The sequence below is a fragment of the Petaurus breviceps genome, unplaced genomic scaffold (genome assembly GCF_028583685.1).
Source record: "Petaurus breviceps papuanus isolate PSGF00001 unplaced genomic scaffold, PetGlider_PUasm1.0 47, whole genome shotgun sequence".
Lineage (NCBI taxonomy): Eukaryota > Metazoa > Chordata > Mammalia > Diprotodontia > Petauridae > Petaurus > Petaurus breviceps.
Genome location: NW_027186349.1, coordinates 14,250,550 through 14,269,800, shown reverse-complemented (window position 1 = coordinate 14,269,800; position 19,251 = coordinate 14,250,550). Strand labels below are relative to the sequence as shown.

The following is a 19,251-nucleotide window of genomic DNA, read 5'->3' as shown; positions in this document are numbered from 1 at the left end:
ATGTTAATTTTTGTCTCCTTTATATGGGTCAATAGTCATCTGCACTCCAGGGTAAGGAGAGTCCCCTGTCCTATTTTCTGAGGAACTTCAAGGAGTTCTTGAAGATTATGGGTTCTGCGTGAATAAAGAGAAATTGTCCTTATTTTTCAGTGGCCTCCGTTTGATGTTGGCTGGCCCCCAGAGGGCACTTTCAATCCAGTTGTCGCTGGACTAGTCTAAAAGGTAATATATGACTTCCCCAGCACCCAGACAAGATCTCCTATATTACTGTGTGGATAGACTTATTACCAAAGTGAACTCCAGTCTCCATTCAGGTTTTGGATTCAAAGCCTCCTCCAGAGACCGCTCAGTCCCAAGTTTCAGCCCAGGGATCTATTGTCCAAGACCAAAAGCCTCAAGACCAACTCTACCCAGTCCTGCCTCCTGATCCTGAAGACCCTCTCAGTGCTATTCATGACTATCTGCCCCTGTGTCCATCCTCTTCAGAATCCCCAGGAGCCTCAACAGCCTCTCCTCCATTTGGTCCTCCTTATACCCAGGGTGGTGTATTCTATGGGACTCAGTCTCCTGCCAGTGCCCCATCCCCTGACTCAACCAACCCATTCAGGACCCCTCCCCCTTCTACAGATTGCTCCATCCCTGGGATCTGATCAGTCCTGTTCTTTCATGGTGTACGTCCCATTTTCTACCAGTGATTTGTACAATTGGAAACAGCAAAATCCGTCCTTTTCAGAAAAGCCCCAGGACCTTATCAGTTTGTTAGAGATTATCTTTTTTATCCATCAGCCTACCTGGGATGACTGCCAGCAGCTGCTCCAGGTGCTCTTCACCAGTGATGAGTGGAGCAGGATATGGGCAGAAGCCAAAAAGGGGGTCATGGGCCCAGATGGACGTCCAACCACAGACCCGGCCTGATTGGGGCATGTCCTTCCTGACACATGCCCTAATTGGGAGCCCAACACCAACAGAGGTTAGGGTGCTCTGGATCAGTACTGCCAGTTGTTATTGGATGGCCTGAGGGGGGCAGCCAGAAAGCCTACCAATTTGTCTAAGGTTAGTGACGTTAGACAAGGAAGAGAGGGGACACCAGCAGCTTTCTTAGAATGACTTATGGAAGCCTACCTCACATACTGCCCCATTCACCCCCACTACCCTAATAATAGGAGAGCTGTGATGGTTAATTTTGTTGGCCAATCTGTACCAGATATTGGAAAGAAACTACAAAAACTAGATGGCTTTGAAGGAAAAAGCCTCACAGAGCTGCTTGAAATTGCCCAGAAAGTTTAGAATAATCAGGATGAACCCCAAGATACTCAGAACAAACGCATGGCAAGGGCAGTGGTGGCAGTTTTGGCTGAAATGGCACTTTCCTTTCCCAGGACAAGGGGCCCCACCGTCTGCTGAACTACATCCCCCATGGAAAGGATGAGGGCAGTCGTTGACTATTTTATCGGCAACCACTGGAACAGGATCAGTGTGCCTACTGCAAACAGAAGGGCCACTGGAAAAATGCCTGTCCATCCCATAATCTGAATCCAGTCCTCCCCTTGCAAACTGAATAGGGGGCCTGGGCTCCCAAATTTCTATCTGGCTTGACCCCCGGGAGCCAAGTGTTTTATTAAAAATTGGGGGTCAGCCTGTGTCCTTCCTGGTTGACAAGGGTGCTTCTGCTTCTGTTTTACAAAATCCTCTGGGACCCTTTTCAAAATCAAAACTCTTAGTGCAAGGGGCCACAGTGGGGGCAAAGACAGCGCCCTATACAACTGCCCACACTGTAGACTTGGGATGTGGCACCATGACCCCACTCATTTTTGGTCATACCTGACCGTCCATACCCTCTTCTGGGACAGGATCTCCTGCATAAGCTCCAAGCCACCATCTCTTTTGTAGATCCAAAGCCTTCACTTTCCCGCCACCTGCAAGCCTTTCACCCAAGTGCCCCCAACCTTGCCCTGCTACAGTATGTCGATGACCTTCTGCTTGCCTCCCCCTTGTGACAACGATGTGAGGAAGGAACTCTTGATCTTCTGCGGCTTCTGGAAAGGTCGGGGTACTGGGTGTAAGGTAAGAAAGTGCAGTTATATTTGCAATCTGTTATATATCTGGGATTCACTGTCTGTGAGGGTCTCAGGTTTCTATCCTGAGAGTAAGTTTCAGGACTACTCTCCACTCCTGTTCCTACCTCTAGGCGACAACTGAGGGAAATTTTGGGGGTGGCCAGGTATTGTCGGCTCTGGATTCTGGGGTTCTCCAAGCTGGCTAAACCCCTTTATGCCGCAGTCTCAGTTAATGAGGATTCCCTGTTTTGGGCCTGGCACAGAAGGTGGCATTTCATGCCCTGAAGCAGGCTTTGACTTCCCCGCCTGCATTAGCCCTCCCAGATCTAGCAAAGCCTTTTAAACATTTTTGTGGCTGAGAAGCAGGGAGTGGCAAAATTTGTCCTCACCCAGAGACTAGGACCATGGGATCATCCCATTGCCTATCTGTCCAAGCAGTTTGATGTCATTGCAACCGGCTAGCCTCTCTGTCGGCGGACAGTGTCAGTGGTTGTGCTTCTTGTCAAAGAAGTCTTTAAACTTACTTTTGGCCAGCCTCTCTCTATCTCAGCCGAACATAACCTGGAACAGCTCTGCCATTCACCCCCCACAACATGGATTTTGAATGCCCGGTTGACTCACTACCAGGAACTCCTTAAATGCTTCACGAATCTCCTTTTCTCCCCCAACCACTGTCAACTCGGCTACTCTCTTGCCTGATGGGTCCTCCATTACTCCTATACATGAGTCTCGACCTTGCACACCTCCCACCCTGGTCTACTTGATGTGGCCCTACCGAACCCAGATCTTGTGCTTTTTACTGATGGCACCACTTTTGTTGTTGATGGACAGCGTAAGGCCAGTATGGCAATGGTATCCCCCCCTGCCCAACTCTCTGGACTGAGACCTTGCCACCTGGTATGTCAGCACATCAGGCTGAGTTGATTGCCCTCACAGCAGCCTTGCAGCTAGCAGAGGGAAAGAGAGTCAATATTTATACTGACAGCCGCTAGGCCTTTGCTACTGTCCATGTTCATGGCTATATCTATCAGCAAACAGGTTTGCTGACATCAGGAGGAAAAGAGGTAAGAAACAGAGAACATATCCAGCAACTGCTGGATGCAATCTGGCTCCCTAAAGAGGTTGCCATGATTCATATGCATGCACATCAAAAGGGGGGGATGCATTGTCTCTGGGCAATGCAGCAGCTGATCGGGCCAGGCCACAAGGAAAGAGGCTATGGAGCACACACACCAGATCTCCTGGTCCTAGGGACAGCCATTCAAGGAGAAACACTGCTTGCCCCCACGCCATGCTATCACGCCACAGACCCCCTGGAGAGGAAGAAAAGTCAGGATGGAGAAAAACCACGGACAGCCTTATTATTTTGCCCTGCTCACTTGTCTATCCTTTCATTTCTAAAATGCACTCACTAACACACCTAGGAGGTACTCGACTCTATGAACTACTGGCAAGATTCTTTTTCTCCCCAGGTGCCTTCCTTGTGCCAAAATCAACACGGGAAAAACCCCAACTGTCCCAGCCTTTCATCCTTGGGGACTAGCACCTGTAGAACATTGGGAAGTTGACTTCACTGATATGGAAAGCCTATTCGGGGGATACAGGTTTCTGCTGGTGTTTCTAGACACCTTTTCAGGCTGGGTTGAGGCTATCCCAGTAAAACAGAAACGGCACTAGTGGTGGCAAAGAAACTGTTAACAGACATCATCCCCAGTTTTGGCCTGCCTCACTCTATTGGCTCAGATAATGGCCCACTTTTTGTCCCTCAAATAACTCAGTCCTTCTCTAAGGCTCTGGGATACCAGTGGCACCTTCATTGCACTTACCAGCCCCAAAGCTCCTGGCAGGTAGAAAGGATGAATAGGACCTTGAAGGAGCATATTTCTAAGCTCCAAACTAAAACTGGTGAAACTTGGGTGTGGGTGAGCCTCCTTTCTTTTACCCTGCTGTGTGCAAGGTGTACCCCCACCCCCACCTTACTCTTTCTATCCCCTTTTGAGATTCTGTTCAGTGCCCCCCTTCCTATTTTACCTCAGGCGCAGATACTGTTATGTATGACATTTCTAATGATTACCTTTTCAAGTCCCTCCAGTCTCTTCAAGACATCCAAGATGCAGTCCGAGTGGTGTACCAGGCCTCTTCTCAATCACCACCCCGGAATCCTGTACATCTGATGAACATCGGAGATTGGGTGCTCACCTGCAAGCTCTACCGCAGCTCCTCACTTGACTCCTGTTGGACATGCCCACACCAGGTAATATTGTCTAACCCATCTGCTGTTAACATGGCCAGAAGAAAGGCCTGGATCCACCACTCACAAATCAAGGTGACAGCTCTTCCCAACCCACCAAAATTGTGGGTAACAGAGCCAGCCTGTGACTTATGACTGAAGATTAAGAGACTGTCATGATGCTCCTGCTTCTAGTGATTCTGCCTTTAGTTGACTCTAACCCCAATGCTCCCACCTTGCATTCTTGGGCTCTTATTAAGAAAGTTGATGGAATTCTGATTGCAAATGAAATTTATGGGCAGCCCACCCTCTTCTTTGATTTCTGTGCCCTGCTTGGCCCTAGGTTTATGATGTTTCCCTACACAGGCATGTATTCTGGGGTAACTGGGAGATGCAGGAGGTGAGAGCAGCCTTTATTTCACCCAGTCATATGTCTGCCCTGAGGATGGGTCCCCTGATTGTGGAGGACAGGGGAATACCACTGTGCCAATTGGGATTTTGTAAACATTGCTGACTTGGTCTCCAGTGGCAGCTGGGACCACTACATTTCATTTCACAGGCTGAAGGGGTACCAAGGTTGTTGTAGTACCTTTAAGTCATGTAACCCAGTTGTCATTAGGATTTTGGATTGGACCAAAAAGGATTGGAAAACTGGGAGAACTTGGGGAATCAGGTTCTATGTCACAGGAAGGGACCCTGGGGTTTTGTTCACTGTTCAACACACTCGGGTGCCAAGGGATCTTGCTCCCATTGGTCCCGACCCAATCCTCAACCCACCTCCTGGTGGCGATCAAACCCCAGATGGGCCTCTGGTTTCAACCATTACCATAACTCCTGTAGACTCTGGCAACACTTTGGTAGACCCCAGGTTAAGACTCCCCTCTCACACTGTAATAAGAATGTAAATTTTAAAGATCTTCCCTGCCCCTAGGCTAAAGTGCATGTCTGACTGATTAAAGTAAGCTTGTTAACCCATTTTGAGTTGCTTTCCTTTATCAAAGCAGATCCAAGAACCTGTATGGGCAGCAAACCCTGAGGACGTGCTTGGGGTGCTTGCTGCTGCAAAATGGCATCAAGAACAGGATCTGCAAAGTAAAAGGAAAGTATGGGGGCTGGGATAATCATTTGTTTCCCAGTTGTGGTAGCTGTGACTCTGTGGAGCCATGGACCAGGAGAGAAGAATGGCCTGCATGCAGACTTCGCTGAGCTGAGAGCTGGAATGGTGAGCTGCCTGCATCGGGACCTGGGCAGAAGCCAGGAGCGGCTGCCGCCTGCGGGAGGAGAAGGAACCCAGGAGTTCAGAATTCAGCCACAGGAAAAGATAAGAACTGAGCAGCAAAGCAGGGGCACTGAATGTGTTTCCTTGCTGCATCCCACAGTTTGGGACCCTGGGGGAGGATGGACTTGTGACTATGGTGGGTGGGATGAAGTGCCTTGGATCCCCAGGGCCCCCACCTTGTTGGTTTTGTTGCCCAGCCCCCTCTCTGTGCTTGGAGGCAGGGGCTGGAGCTGTGTGAGGGGAAGGATACCCCTCCCCCTTCCCCCAGAGAACTTTATTTGAACTCTTGTTTTGAATTGAGGTTATAATGCAATGTACTTTGTGTTTGTTTAAGGCCCAGTGGCCACTTTGGTAACTTTAGTTCTGTACTTTGAAAATGTGACCTAAGAGATGTTTAGTGCTAATTCAAAAGTAAATTGTCTATGCTATGGGCATGAAAGATCTTGGGGACGAATGTAATGAGAATGTAAATTTTAAAGATCTTCCCTGCCCCTAGGCTAAAGTGCACCTGAAGCCTGGGGTGGGAGGCTTGTTTTTCAGTACATACTTTTTGATTGGCCAGTGGGTCAATAAGGTTGTTACATTCTATGAGCCAGGGGAAGGCTATATAAGCCCTGATGTGAGGCTTTGTTTTGGGGGCTCACTTTGAGAAGTGTTCTGTGATTTGATCTGTATTCTGAAAAGCCATTGTCTAGAGCCCCCCCACCTCTACCCCCGCCCCAGCTTTGAAAAACCCAGATGTTGACTGGGTATAGATGTAATGGTTGGACAGTTTGGAAAGCTGTCTGCTTGATCTGTTAATGTCTTGATAATTCTGTCTGTATATTTTGAAGTTTGGGGTGCTGACCTTTTTCCCCTGAACAAGGTAAATGATATATGTCTGACTGATTAAAGTAAGCTTGTTAACCCATTTTGAGTTGCTTTCCTTTATCAAAGCAGATCCAAGAACCTGTATGGGCAGCAAACCCTGAGGACATGCTTGGGGTGCTTGCTGCTACACACACCTTCATATTCTTGATGCAGTCTTCTTCATCCTGAACTCCTCTGACCCAAGCTTAACTTCTGACTGCTGGTTTTGCTTGAACCCTGACCCTCCTTATTTTGCAGGGCTCTCTTTAAATTCTATGTGGGGTTCAACTGATCATGAAATCCAGATTTAGACACCCACACTTATCAGTGTCGACCTTCCTGACTGCTGCAACCTTGGCTCGCCCAATCTCACATTAGGGGATGTGCAGGGACCATCCTGGTGTGTTGAATGTAGTGGCTTGGCCCTCCAGCAGTCACCTTACAGGGACCTCTGCATCTGGGTGGTCGAGGTTACCATAGACCAGGAATCCCCTCCAAATATTTTTCTAGCCTCTAAAAACACTTGGTTTGCCTGTACCCTGGGCCTGACTGCTTTTATACAGGAACGCCTCTTTGCTGGAAACTCCCCTGAATTCTGTATTTTAGTTCATGTCCTCCCACAGGTATATATTTACTAATAAAAAGGGGCTCGAGAGCATTTTAGGTTGCAAGCAGGTTATAAAAGATCTGCCCCCATTTTAGTCCCTATCCTAGTTGGCCTTGGTATAGCAGGATCGGCAGCGGTGGGCACCACAGCCTTAGTACAAGGGAACAATCATTTTAAGGCCCTAACCTCCCAGATCGACACGGATATCTGAGACTTGGAGAACCAGATCTCCTATCTGGAGACCGCCCTAGATTCTCTGGCCGAAGTAGTCTTCTAGAATCACAGGGGTTTGGACCTCCTATTTCTCAAATAAGGGGATCTTTACCTTTATATGGCCCTTGGGAAAACTTGTTGCTTCTACGCCAACCATTCCAGGGTACTCCGGGAATATTTGGCTACTGTGCACCAAAGTTTGGCCCACAGAGAGGCTCACCACCAACAGTCCATGTCTTGGTACCAATCCCTTTTTAATTAGTCCCCCTGGTTCACGTCCCTTGTAAGCTCCCTTACAGGACCACTTGGTCTGTTACTACTGGGGTTGTTACTGGCCCTGTGTCTCATAAATTGTCTGTCCACCTATGTTAGAAAAAGAATCCAGGCTGTCAATTTGTTTGCCCTCTGCACTACTTATGTTCCCCTGAACTCAGTTGAGTCCGAGTTTCAACCAGGATTAAGAAAAAGGGGGGACTGAAGTGCCCATCAGAAATTATACACCAAAGGCCCCTAAACCTGCCAGAAGGGGCCCCTACCTACCAGGGTCTCTGGAAACCACTTGATAGACCATAATAGTGAGGGAACTTTTCACCTATACTAGAAAACATACCCCAGATAAAAGCCTGTTCTTGTATCCCAGATACAAGTCTGTTCTTGTTTTTGCTAGGTAATCAAGGCTTCACTAGAAATGCATATTTCATTGTTAACAACATATTATTCTATAAAAATGTACCTTGCATAAATCTCGGGGCTATCCTCCTTATTAGGGAGGCAGACGCCGGCTAAATAAACACTCCTATCAAATTGTAATTGGCATTGCTGTCCTGTTTCTGCCTGGTTGTCCACTTCACAAACATGTGTAAGGGGGATGAAATGTGATAGGACTGGCATTAAAAAAAAGAGTCTGAAAATGTATGTAAAACAATGTAGCCTTTTGAAAATGCCCAGTTTGGCTAATATGAAATCCACTGTATCTCTTATGGCTAGTAAGTTTCTGCGGCTGAATTTGAGCTCAGCTCATCTTCACTCCAGGTTCAACACTCTATTCATGACTGAACTTGAGAAATTTGAAGGATAAATTTAATTGATGGTGGCAGATGTAAACATGATACAATTTAGAACAAAATTCTAGTAATACACTTGATTGAAATTTATAGACAAATGAAAATATTTTTCATTTCAAAATGTTTTTGCTAAAAAGTCTTTGAAAAAAATCTTTGAAAAATATATTAGCTCATTTTCCTACTTAGTAATGAAAATGTTTTATACATAGCTGGATATCTGTGATGATTGGCCATATCAGAGTTGTCTTCCTAAATATAAACTTCAATTATACTCACTTGTTCTGAATCTGCACTTACACCCATTACTTGACCTTCAATTTTCTTTGTTTTTTTTTTTCTTGCAGAGGTTAAGGTAAAGGGGAGAAGAATAAAATGTCTAGGAAAAGCTGCATTCACTCATATATTTGGATGTGGAAGAGAGCTAAGAGGTTACCTAGTACAACTCCCTCGTTTTATAAATGAGGAAGCTGAATCTCAGAAATGAAATGATTTGACCATGTTTACAGGGGTAGTAAGTGAAAGAATCAGGATCCAGATCCTCTCACTTCCAATTCAACATTTTCTTTTGTTTTTTTTTAATATTTTATTTATTTTTTAATTAAATTTTATATTTATTTTTAGTTTACATCATTCATTTCCACAAGATTTGAAGTTACAAATTTTCTCCCCATTTCCCCCCTACCAACCACCCTGTATCAGCAATGCCATATTCACAATGCCTATGGAAATTACAGATATGCTGATATAATTATCCATCACAAAATACATCAGGCTTGCTATATAGGAGAATAAGCTAGAAAATTTATTAGAATACCAAAAGACTGAGTCCCAAAACCAGAAAGTGAAAGTCATCAGATTAGTTATGAACTTGGCACAGGTAGATAAAGTAGAAAACACCCACATTCTCAAGCCTTTAAAACAGAACAGGCTACCTCAGGCAAAGGTCCTCCTCTCCCCACTCACAGCAACCACCCAGCGTCCAGGAAGCACGCTCCCAGCAGCTCCGGCCCCTGGCAGTCCCCAGCAGGAGTCCTTAGCAGAAATTCTGGCTGACTCAAAAAGGGCTTCGTGCTGCCACCGCCACTGCCTCTGCCTCTGCTGCTGCTGCCTCCATCGCTGCCACTGCTAGCCACTGCAGGAACTCTAGCTTGGCCTCCACTTTCTCTTGCTCCGCCCCTTCCTGCTATGTCAGCAAGTCCAATGGGACATGGAAGATCTTTAAATCCAATAACCCTTACACACCCCAAAACAGTGATCCAACTGAATATCCCTTCCCCCAATCTGCTCTCTCCTCTATCTTCCCCCGTCCCCTCTCCAACTTTCCAGTAGGGCATGGTGGATCTCTATGCCCCAGTGTCTGTATAGCTTACTTCCCAGTTGCATGTAAAATAATAATAATAATAATAACAATAATAATAACAATAATAATTATATATCTTTTAAACCTTTGATTTTAAAACTTTAAATTCCAGATTCATTTCTTTCCTCCTTCATCACCTACTCTTACTGGGAAAATAAACAATTCAATATAGGTTGTACATGTGTAGCTATGCAAAACATTTCCATAGTGGATATATTGTGAAAGACTGACTACATTTACCTCCATTCTATCCCACCCCCTACTTGTTCTATTCTCCACTTTGACCCTGTCCTTTTTCAAAAGGGTGTGCTTCTAACTACCCTCACCTCCCTCAATGTGCCCTCCCCTCTGTCATCCCCCCTCTCATCCCCTTCCCTCCTACTGTCCTGTAGGGCAAGGTAGCAAAATTAATATGTATGCTCACCCCCCTCAACGTGCCTTCCCCTCTATCATCCCCCCTCATCCCTTCCCCACTACTGTTGTGTAGGTCAAGGTAGCAAAATTAGTATGTATGTCATTCCCTCCCTAAACCAAATTCAATGACAGTAAGGTTGACTCATTCCCTTTTGCTTCCTATTCTTCCCCTCCATTGTAACAGTTTTCCCTTGCCTCTTCTATATCTATAATCAGACCATTCTGTCTCTCCCCATATCCTCTCATTATATTCCTCTCTCACCTCTTAATTTCACCTTTTAAATATCATCCCTTACTATTTAATTGGTCCTATGCCCTCTATCTCTGTATACCTGTACACATATATACACAAACACATATGTCATCATATGCTCCTATATAGACATATATATATATGAAGTTATATAGGTACACATACATATATACATACATACACACATATATAAACACACACATTTCTATTCCCTCCAAATACTCTCATACTGAGAAAAGTTTTGTAAGTTACAATTATCATTTTTTTTACATGTAGGAATGTAAATATTTCAACTTTGATAAGTTCCTTATGATTTCTTTTCCCTGTTTACCTTCTCATGCTTCACTTCCTTCTTGTATCTGAATGTCAAATTTTCTATTCGACTCTTTTTTTTTCATCAAGAATGCTGGAAAGTCCTCTATTTTATTGAATGACCATATTTCCCCCTAAAACATATTACTCAATTTTTTTGGTCTTTATTAATTTGTTTGTTTATTTTGAGTTTACAAGATTCAGTTCCCCAGTTCTTTTGAGTTTCAAATTTTCTTCCCCTTGTGATAGTAATGGCAATTAAAGATTCCCCTGTATTGGCTTGGTTTTCAAATTGATTGTATTAAACCCAGAGTTTGTTAATCCCACCTGTGGGATGGGCTTGTTGATGTGAAAAGAAAGTCCTGAAGTGGGAGGAGCTGGTGATGTAGATTTGGAGAGACAAGAGAGAGGCGGAAGTTCTTTTTGGAAGCAGCACCTCGTGGAGAGAGAGAGACTAAGAGATTGCTGGTGGCCGCTTTGAATTGCCCTGGACTTTTGAGACCTGCCCCCTGAGCTGCCAAGGACTGAGGAGACATGGCTGTTTTGCTGGTACTTTGTCTGTCTGTTTTGATGTTATTTTGCCAGATTTGTCCACTAGTGAAAGACTGTCCTGTTGAAGAAGTCCTGGAACCTGGCATTTGGTTAAGAAGGCCTGAGACTGTCCTGCAGACAGAGAGTGAATACTGTCTACTGGTGAGGGACAGTACTGTTGTTGCAGGGGTCTGGAGACTGTCCTGCAGACAGAATGAATACTGTCCACTGGTGAGGGACAGTACTGTTGTTGCAGGGGTCTGGGAGCCTTTCTGTTGGTTCAGAAGCCCTGAAGAAGGATTTTCTTGTTGTATGTTTACAGAAATCCTGGGAGAGGGCTTTGCTAATGTGTTCAGGGGTTCTAGGGCTGTTCTACAGACAGAGGATAAATTCATGAAGGGACTGGCAATGTATCTTATGGCCTTGCTAAGCCTTGTCTCCCCAGGAACTAAGATTGCTGAGAACTTGCCTCGTGTCAAGATGAAGAAAAGAGCTCCATTTGGGTATTAAGTGCTGTGTTTAAACTTGATGTAACTCTGGAGTAGATTCAATTGTGATCCAGGGGTGGGGAACTTTTGACCTTATTGTGCTCTGTGATTGACAAATGAATGTATTTTACTTATGTTTGGAAACTAATCTCCATTTGAGAAGAGGGGCTTTGTGGTGGACTTAATTAAGGTATAGCCTAGGGGTGGAGAAGTATTTGGAACAGAGACTTTGTAATTGATTGAATGATTGGAAGATCCTGGGGTGGGGTAGTACTTGGAGATTATTTAATCACACTTAGTAAATGCTGTATTTTGAATGATGTCATGTTTTGATCTTCTCTGTTCTTGGTTTGTCACTGAATAAAATAGAGAGCACCTATGCTGGTATTTTGAACCTGGGAAGTTGCCTTTGCTTGGTATTACATTACACCCCTCCCTCCACTCCCCCCCACCCTCCATGGCAGCATACAATCAGGTTTAGGATTTGCAGATACTTTCACAATAGACATTGGTCAGGTGACAAAGATGGAATGAACAATGGGAAAGAGGAAACAAAACCAAACAAGAAAAAGAGAGCAGGTAATTTGCTTCAATCTGCATTCAAACACTGTTCTTTTTAGTTCTTTTTCTGAATGTAGAAATCTCTCTCCATCATGAGTCTTTTGGAGTTTACTTACAGCCCTGCACTTCTGAGAAGTGTCTGGTCTATCATAGTTGGTCATCACACATACCTTGTACCTGTAATCGTGTACAATTGTTTTTTAACCATTTCTGCTCTTCTCATTCAACATCAGTTCATATAAGCATCTCGAGGTAGATACAAAGTCCGTCAGCTCTTCATTTCTTAAGGTGCAATAGCACTCCATTAGATTCATGTACACACACTTGTTCAGCCATTACCCAACTGATGGGCACCCCCTTAATTTCCAATTCTTTGCCACCACAAAAACAGCTGCTATAAATATTTTTGTACATATGGGTCTTCCTCCCGCTTCTATGATCTCTTTGTGATACAACCCTAGAAGTGGTATTGTTGGGTCAAAGGATATGAAATTATTTATCCCTATTGGTGCATAGTTCCAGATTGTTCTCCAGACTGGTTGGATAAGTTCTCCACTCCACCAGCAATGTATTAGTGTTCCAATTTTTCCACAGCCTCTCCAGCATTTATCATATTACTGCTTTGTCATCTTAGCCAATCTAACCAGTGATATGTGGTACCTCAGAGTTGTTTTGATTTGCATTCCTCTAATCGATAGTGATTTAGAGCATTTTTCCAAATGCTTATACATATCTTTAATTTCTTCCTCTGACAATTGCCTGTTCATATCCTTTGACCATTTATCAATTGGAGAATGACTTGTATTCTTATAGATTTGACTCAATTCTCTGTATATTTTAGAAATGAGGTCTTTATCTGAGACATTGGCTGTAAAAATTCTTTCCCAATTTCCCACTTCCCTCTTAATCTTGGTTACATTGGCTTTGTTTGTACAGAAGCTTTTCAGTTTCATGTAATCAGAGTTATCCATTTTGCATTTTATAGTGTTCTTTAATTCTTGTTTTGTGATAAAGTCTTATATTCTCCAAAAATCTGACAGGTAAACTATTCCTTGCTTTCCCAGATTGCTTCCAGTATCAGCCTTTATACCAAGTTCATGCACCCATTTAGATATGATTTTGGTATACAGTGTTAGATAATGGTCTATGCGCAGTTTCTGGCATACTGCATTCCAGTTTTCCCTGCACTTTTTGTCAAATAGTGAGTTCTTATCCCAAAACCTGGGGACTTTGGGTTTATCAGAGTAGTTTATTTTAGTCATTGACTGCTGAGTCTCATGTACCCAATCTATTCCATTGATCCACTGCTCTATTCCTCAGCCAGTAACAAGTAGTTTTTATGCTGCTTTATAATACAGATTAAAATCTGGTATTTCTAGGCCACCAACCCTAACATTTCTTTTCATTAAATCCCTTGATATTTTGCACCTTTTGTTCTTCCAAATGAATTTTGTTACTATTTTTTTCTAATTATATAAAGTTTTTTTTTTTTTTTGGTAAATTGATTGGTATGACACTAAATATGTAATTTAGTTTACGTAAAATTGCCATTTCTATTACATTAGCTTGACCCAGCAATGAGCAATTGATATTTTTCCAATTAGTTACATCTGATTTTATTTGTGTGAAAAGGGTTTTGTCATTGTATTCATACAGTTCCTGGGTTTGTTTTGGCAGGTAGATTCCCAAATATTTTATAATGTCTATAGTCACTTTAAATGGCACTTCTCTTTTTGTCTCTCCCTGCATGGTATTCAGTTTTGCTGGGTAGGAGATTCTTTTTTTTTTAAGCAATTGGGGTTAAGTAACTTGCTCAAGGTTACACGGCCAGTTATTTCTGGGTGTGGTGCTAAGTATCAGAGCCCGGATTTGATCCTAGGTCATCCCGACTCTGGGGTTGGTGCTCTTATTCACTGTACCACATGGCCACCCCAAAAGCAGCTTTTGTTTTTGCTTTTTTTAGAGGAGGGGAAGGTAGGGAAATTGGGGTTAAGTGACTTGCCCAAGTTTTTGTGTTAAGTGTCTGAGGCCAGAATTGAACCCAGATCCTCCAGACTCCAGGGCTGGTGCTCTATTCACTGCGCCACCTAGCCACCCCTGGGTAGGTGATTCTTGGTTTTAATTGCATCTCCTTTGACCTCTGGAATATCATTTTCCAAGCCCTTCAATCCCTCAGTATAGAAGCTACCAGATCCTGTGTTATCCTGATTATGTTTCCACAATATTCAAATTATTTCTTCCTGGCTCCTTGTAATATTATCTCCTTGATCTGGGAACTCCAGAACCTGGCTTTAATATTCCTAGGAGTTTTCTTTTTGGGATCTTTTCCAGGGGATGATTGGTAGATTCTTTCAACCTCTATTTTTCCCTCTGGTTCTAAAACATTGAGGACATTTTCCTTGAGAATTTCTTGAAGGATGATTTCTTGCTTCTTTTTCTGATCATGACTTTCAGTAGTCCAATAATTTTTAAATTATCTCTCCTGGATCTATTTTCCAGATCAGTGGTTTTTCCAATGAGGTAATTCATATTGCCTTCTATTTTTTTTCATTTGTTTGGATCTGTTTAATAGTATCTTGATTTTTCATAAAGTCATTAGCTTCCATTTGCTGCAATCTAATTCTGAAAGAATGATTCTCTTCAGTGAACTTTTGAGATTTTTTTTCCATATGGAAAATTTGACTTTTTAAGTCATTCTTCTCCTCATTGGCTTTTTAGCCTCTTTTGCCATTTGAGTTATTCTATTTTTTAAGGTGGTATTTCCTTTATTCAGTTTGTTGTCTGTCCTTTCACAATTTTCTTGCATCATTCTCACTTCTCTTCCCAATTTATCATCCACTTCTCTTATCTGATTTTCAAAATCCTTCTCAAGCTCCTCTGTGTCCTGTAACAAGCTCATATTTTTCTTGGGAGCTTTTGGTATGGGAGTTCTGACTTTGTTGTCTTCCTCCTGTTCATGCTTTGTTCCTTTTTGTCCCCATAAAGAAGTGTAAAGTTAGATTTCTGTGCTTTATTTCCTTGCCCATGTTGCCACTCGATTACTTGACTTTTGAGCTTTATGCTAGAGTAGACCTCAGCTACCAGAGAGGGGACCTTTTTCCCAAATCACTGGAGTTTTTCAGCTGCTGGAGATATTAGCTGCGGGCCCTCTCTTGAGACTTCACAGGCTCTGGCACACTGGTCATGCACTCCAGGTTCTCCACCCTAGACAGTGATCTAGATCCAAGCAGGTTAAAGCAAGAGAGATTACCCCTCAGACTGGTCCCTTGGTCCCCTACAATCTGTAGGCCAGGATCTCTGAAGTAGCCACATGGCAGCAGCTGCATGGCTGACATGCCTCAGCTGTTTTTCCCTCCAGGGAGCTGAGACTGGACCACACTACTGGACTCCTGGCTCCCAAAGCCCACACTGCACTGACCTCTCACCTTGTCCGCAGTCTCTTTGGGTTGATAATTCTGGAAACCACCACAGTTACTTGTGTTCTGAAGTCCCTCCAGCCAGAAGCTGGTCAGGCCTCCCTGAGGATAAAATCATGGACTCACATGTGGCTGCTCTTGGCTCCCACAGTGCTTAGCTGGCCCCTTCCTATTACCATGCTGGGCTGTCTTCAGCTGAAAGTTAGCTTCTCTCTGTCATTTCATGGGTTCTATAGCTCCAAAGTTTGTTTAGAGTAATTTTTTTACATGAATTGGAGTAGGTGGAAGCAGGAGCCATGCAGAAGTCCCATTTCTACACCTCCATTTTGGCTCTGCCCACTTTTTTCATGATTTCATCTGGTCACTGTTCTAATTCCGCAAAAATGTACTATACTTAAAAGTAAATCAGATGTTTTACTCTGTGGTATGTAGCGGCAAGCACCCTAAGCACGTCCTCAGGGTTTGCTGCCCATACAGGTTCTTGGATCTGCTTTGATAAAGGAAAGCAACTCAAAATGGGTTAACAAGCTTACTTTAATCAGTCAGACATATATCGTTTACCTTGTTCAGGGGAAAAGGTCAGCACCTTGAACTTCAAAGTGCACAGGCAGAATTATCAAGACAGAAACAGATCTAGTAGAGAGATTTCAAACTGTCCAACCATTATATCCATACCCAGTCAACATTTGGGTTTCAACATCTGGGTTTTTCAAAGCCAGGATGGCTCTGGACAACAGCTTCCCAGAATCCACATCAAATCACAGAACACTTCTCAGAGTGAGCCCCCAAAACAAAGCTACACATCAGGGCTTATATAGCCTTCTCCTGGCTCAGAGAATGTAACAACCTTATTGACTCACTGGCCAATCAAGAAGCATCTACTGAAAAACAAGCCTCCCACCCCAGGCTCCAGGTTCACTTTAGCCTAGGGGCAGGGAAGATCTTTAAATTTACATTCCCATTACTTGGTAAAGAAGATAAAAACAAGGAAATTGGGTTAATGGAACTTAGGTTCAAATTTTTCCCCTGCTGCTCTTTGTACACCCTTCATTTCAAAAAGGATCAATGATACCATGTGGTGATATCTTGAGAGTCAATTGGATTTAAATGAGGCAGAACTGCAGAAAGTTATCAACCTCACTCACTTTTCCAGTCATTTAAGTCCAGTGTCAAGACATAACTAGGATGCCTGGTAATGACGTGGTATGAAGTGGATGATCTTGGCATCTTTGATGGCTGACTAAATCTCAGTACTCCATAGTGCCTGCTTCAGTCACCTGCATGGCTATTGGAATAAATTTCTTTCATTCATCCATTTTGCCAGGGGAAATCTTCACATGCTTGGGGTAGGTATCCCCCTAACTCACTGGAAAGGTTGAGATATCATGGCTACTCTCACCCTGGTTTAGCACATCTACCAAGATGGCTTTCTGGATTCTGGTCTCTGCATGATATAGTTTCTTGGAGCCACAAGTGAGAATTAGATACCAGTTGAAAGGGGCTCAGAAAACTCTCACACCAGAGTCCTCCTTGAACACACCATGCATTTCCTCTACTACTTACTGTTTGTGTGAAAGTCACTATCAAGTTTAAGTCCTATGAGCTTCGTGAAATTACTAAGTGATTTCAACAACAAACAATATTGTTTAAGGCACTGAGTTGGTGAATATAGAGAATATTTTCATTACAAGGTATTACCTTTGACTTTAAGCTTACAATCTTATAAGAGACATAGGATAATTCCCAATCGAAATAATTGTCATTGATGTCACACAGGATTTGGAGCTATCTTCCTAAATCCTACTCCCACTGCCAGATAGGCAGGATCTCAAAAGTTTGGCTAGGACATCTACCCTCAGGATTCTAGGAATATTTTTTTAGGGATTGGGGAATGTTTTTAAGGCTATAGATATGATGTATATCTTTCACTTAACAATTTTCTATTGATACCAATTTGACAGTCAGGAAGATATTTAAAATGATGTTAAATTTTGTAAAATTGGGAAAATAAAAGTATTCTCCCCAAAGTCTGTGACACAATTTTCAAGAAATACATACAGAGCCTAGAAAAAAATGGGCACATTTTATTACATATACAAATAAATCAGTATATTTTATTACAAAGAACACTTGAACATATAGTATTGCAGTGCTCTCTATGAGCATTTACAAAAAAATACACAATAAAGATAATCCCAATTCATTGTAGACACTGAGTAAATGTTTGTGAATTCAACTTGATTTTTCATGACTTGACTTATGGGCCAAAATCTATTACAAAGGATGTTTATAAAAATGTCTTCTATGAAGAACACAAAACAAAACAAAAAAAATTAAACAGACATTGAATATTCTGAGTCTTCAACACAAAATACGTTTGGGGACAAAAATGAAAAATATTTGGGAAATAGGCTAACTGTTCAATGAATGAAATATATCAAAGTCATATTGTTTAAATATGTTTTGTGTCTATGAAAATATTTGCTTTCTTTAGAGAGTAAAAAAGCTGGGAGATTCTTCACATGGAAAGAACCAATTACCAATTAAAATATCTGATTTAAAAAAATGAACTGACTATCTTCTAATATGGAGCTCATTCTAAAATCAGGTATCTTTATGTGGTGAGCCCACTAGCTTCATAGATAAGTTAGTCAAATCAATAACTAATTACGGAGGAAATGGTAATACATAGAAAGCAATTAAAATATCTCTCAGATGACCTATTCAAGGAAGCCATTGATAATGGAAAACAGGAAATGAAATGAATCTTGGGTTATTAAACTGGGATTCACGATTTCACTCCCCTCCATCACCAAGGTATTTTTGAATATATTTCAAGATCTCTGTGAACTTGAAAAGTAAATTTTATATCTTTATTTTCAATAAGCCCTAATTGAAATTTATCATACTTGTTTAATTATTAAAAAAAAACAACAACAGTATTCTGAAGCATTCATTGGTTTTACCAAATGACCAAAGAGTTCCATAGCTAACAAAAGCAACCACAATAACACTTACAATAAAAATAATCACAACAACAACAACAAAAACAGTTTTGTTAAGAGCTGCTGTATTAATCAATGGACTGTGACCATTTTGTACGGATTATTAATTATTCCAATTTGCCATAAAAAAATCAGGAAAAGGAAGCCTAGAAATCACTGTAATCAATTAATGATTGATCTCCTTGTCAGTAGGGAACATGTGTAGGCCAAAATGAATCCTTTGTAGAATATCAAAGCAACTTATTTATTTATTTTTAAGCAATCAGGGTTAAGTAACTTGCTCAAGGTTACACGGCCAGTTATTTCTGTCTGTAGTGCTGATTATCTGTATCAGCAATGCCATATTCACAATGCCTATAGAGATTACAAATATGCTGATATAATTATCCATCACAAAATACATCAGGTTTGCCATTTGGGGAAATAAACTAGAAAATTTATTAAGATACCAAAAGACTGAGTCCCAAAACCAGAAAGTGAAAGCCATCAGAGTAGTTATGACATTGGCACAGGTAGATAAAGTAGAAAGCACCCACATTTTCAAGCCTTTAAAACAGAACAGGCTACCTCAGGCAAAGGTCCTCCTCTCCCCACTCACAGCAACCACCCAGC

At 42.4% G+C, this 19,251-nt stretch overlaps 1 pseudogene; it reads right to left on the bottom strand.

Moving 5' to 3' along the window:
• Positions 1-1,313: 1,313 nt before the first annotated feature.
• Positions 1,314-19,251, bottom strand: part of LOC138171823 (heterogeneous nuclear ribonucleoprotein K pseudogene) — a 152,783-nt pseudogene continuing 134,845 nt past the window's right edge.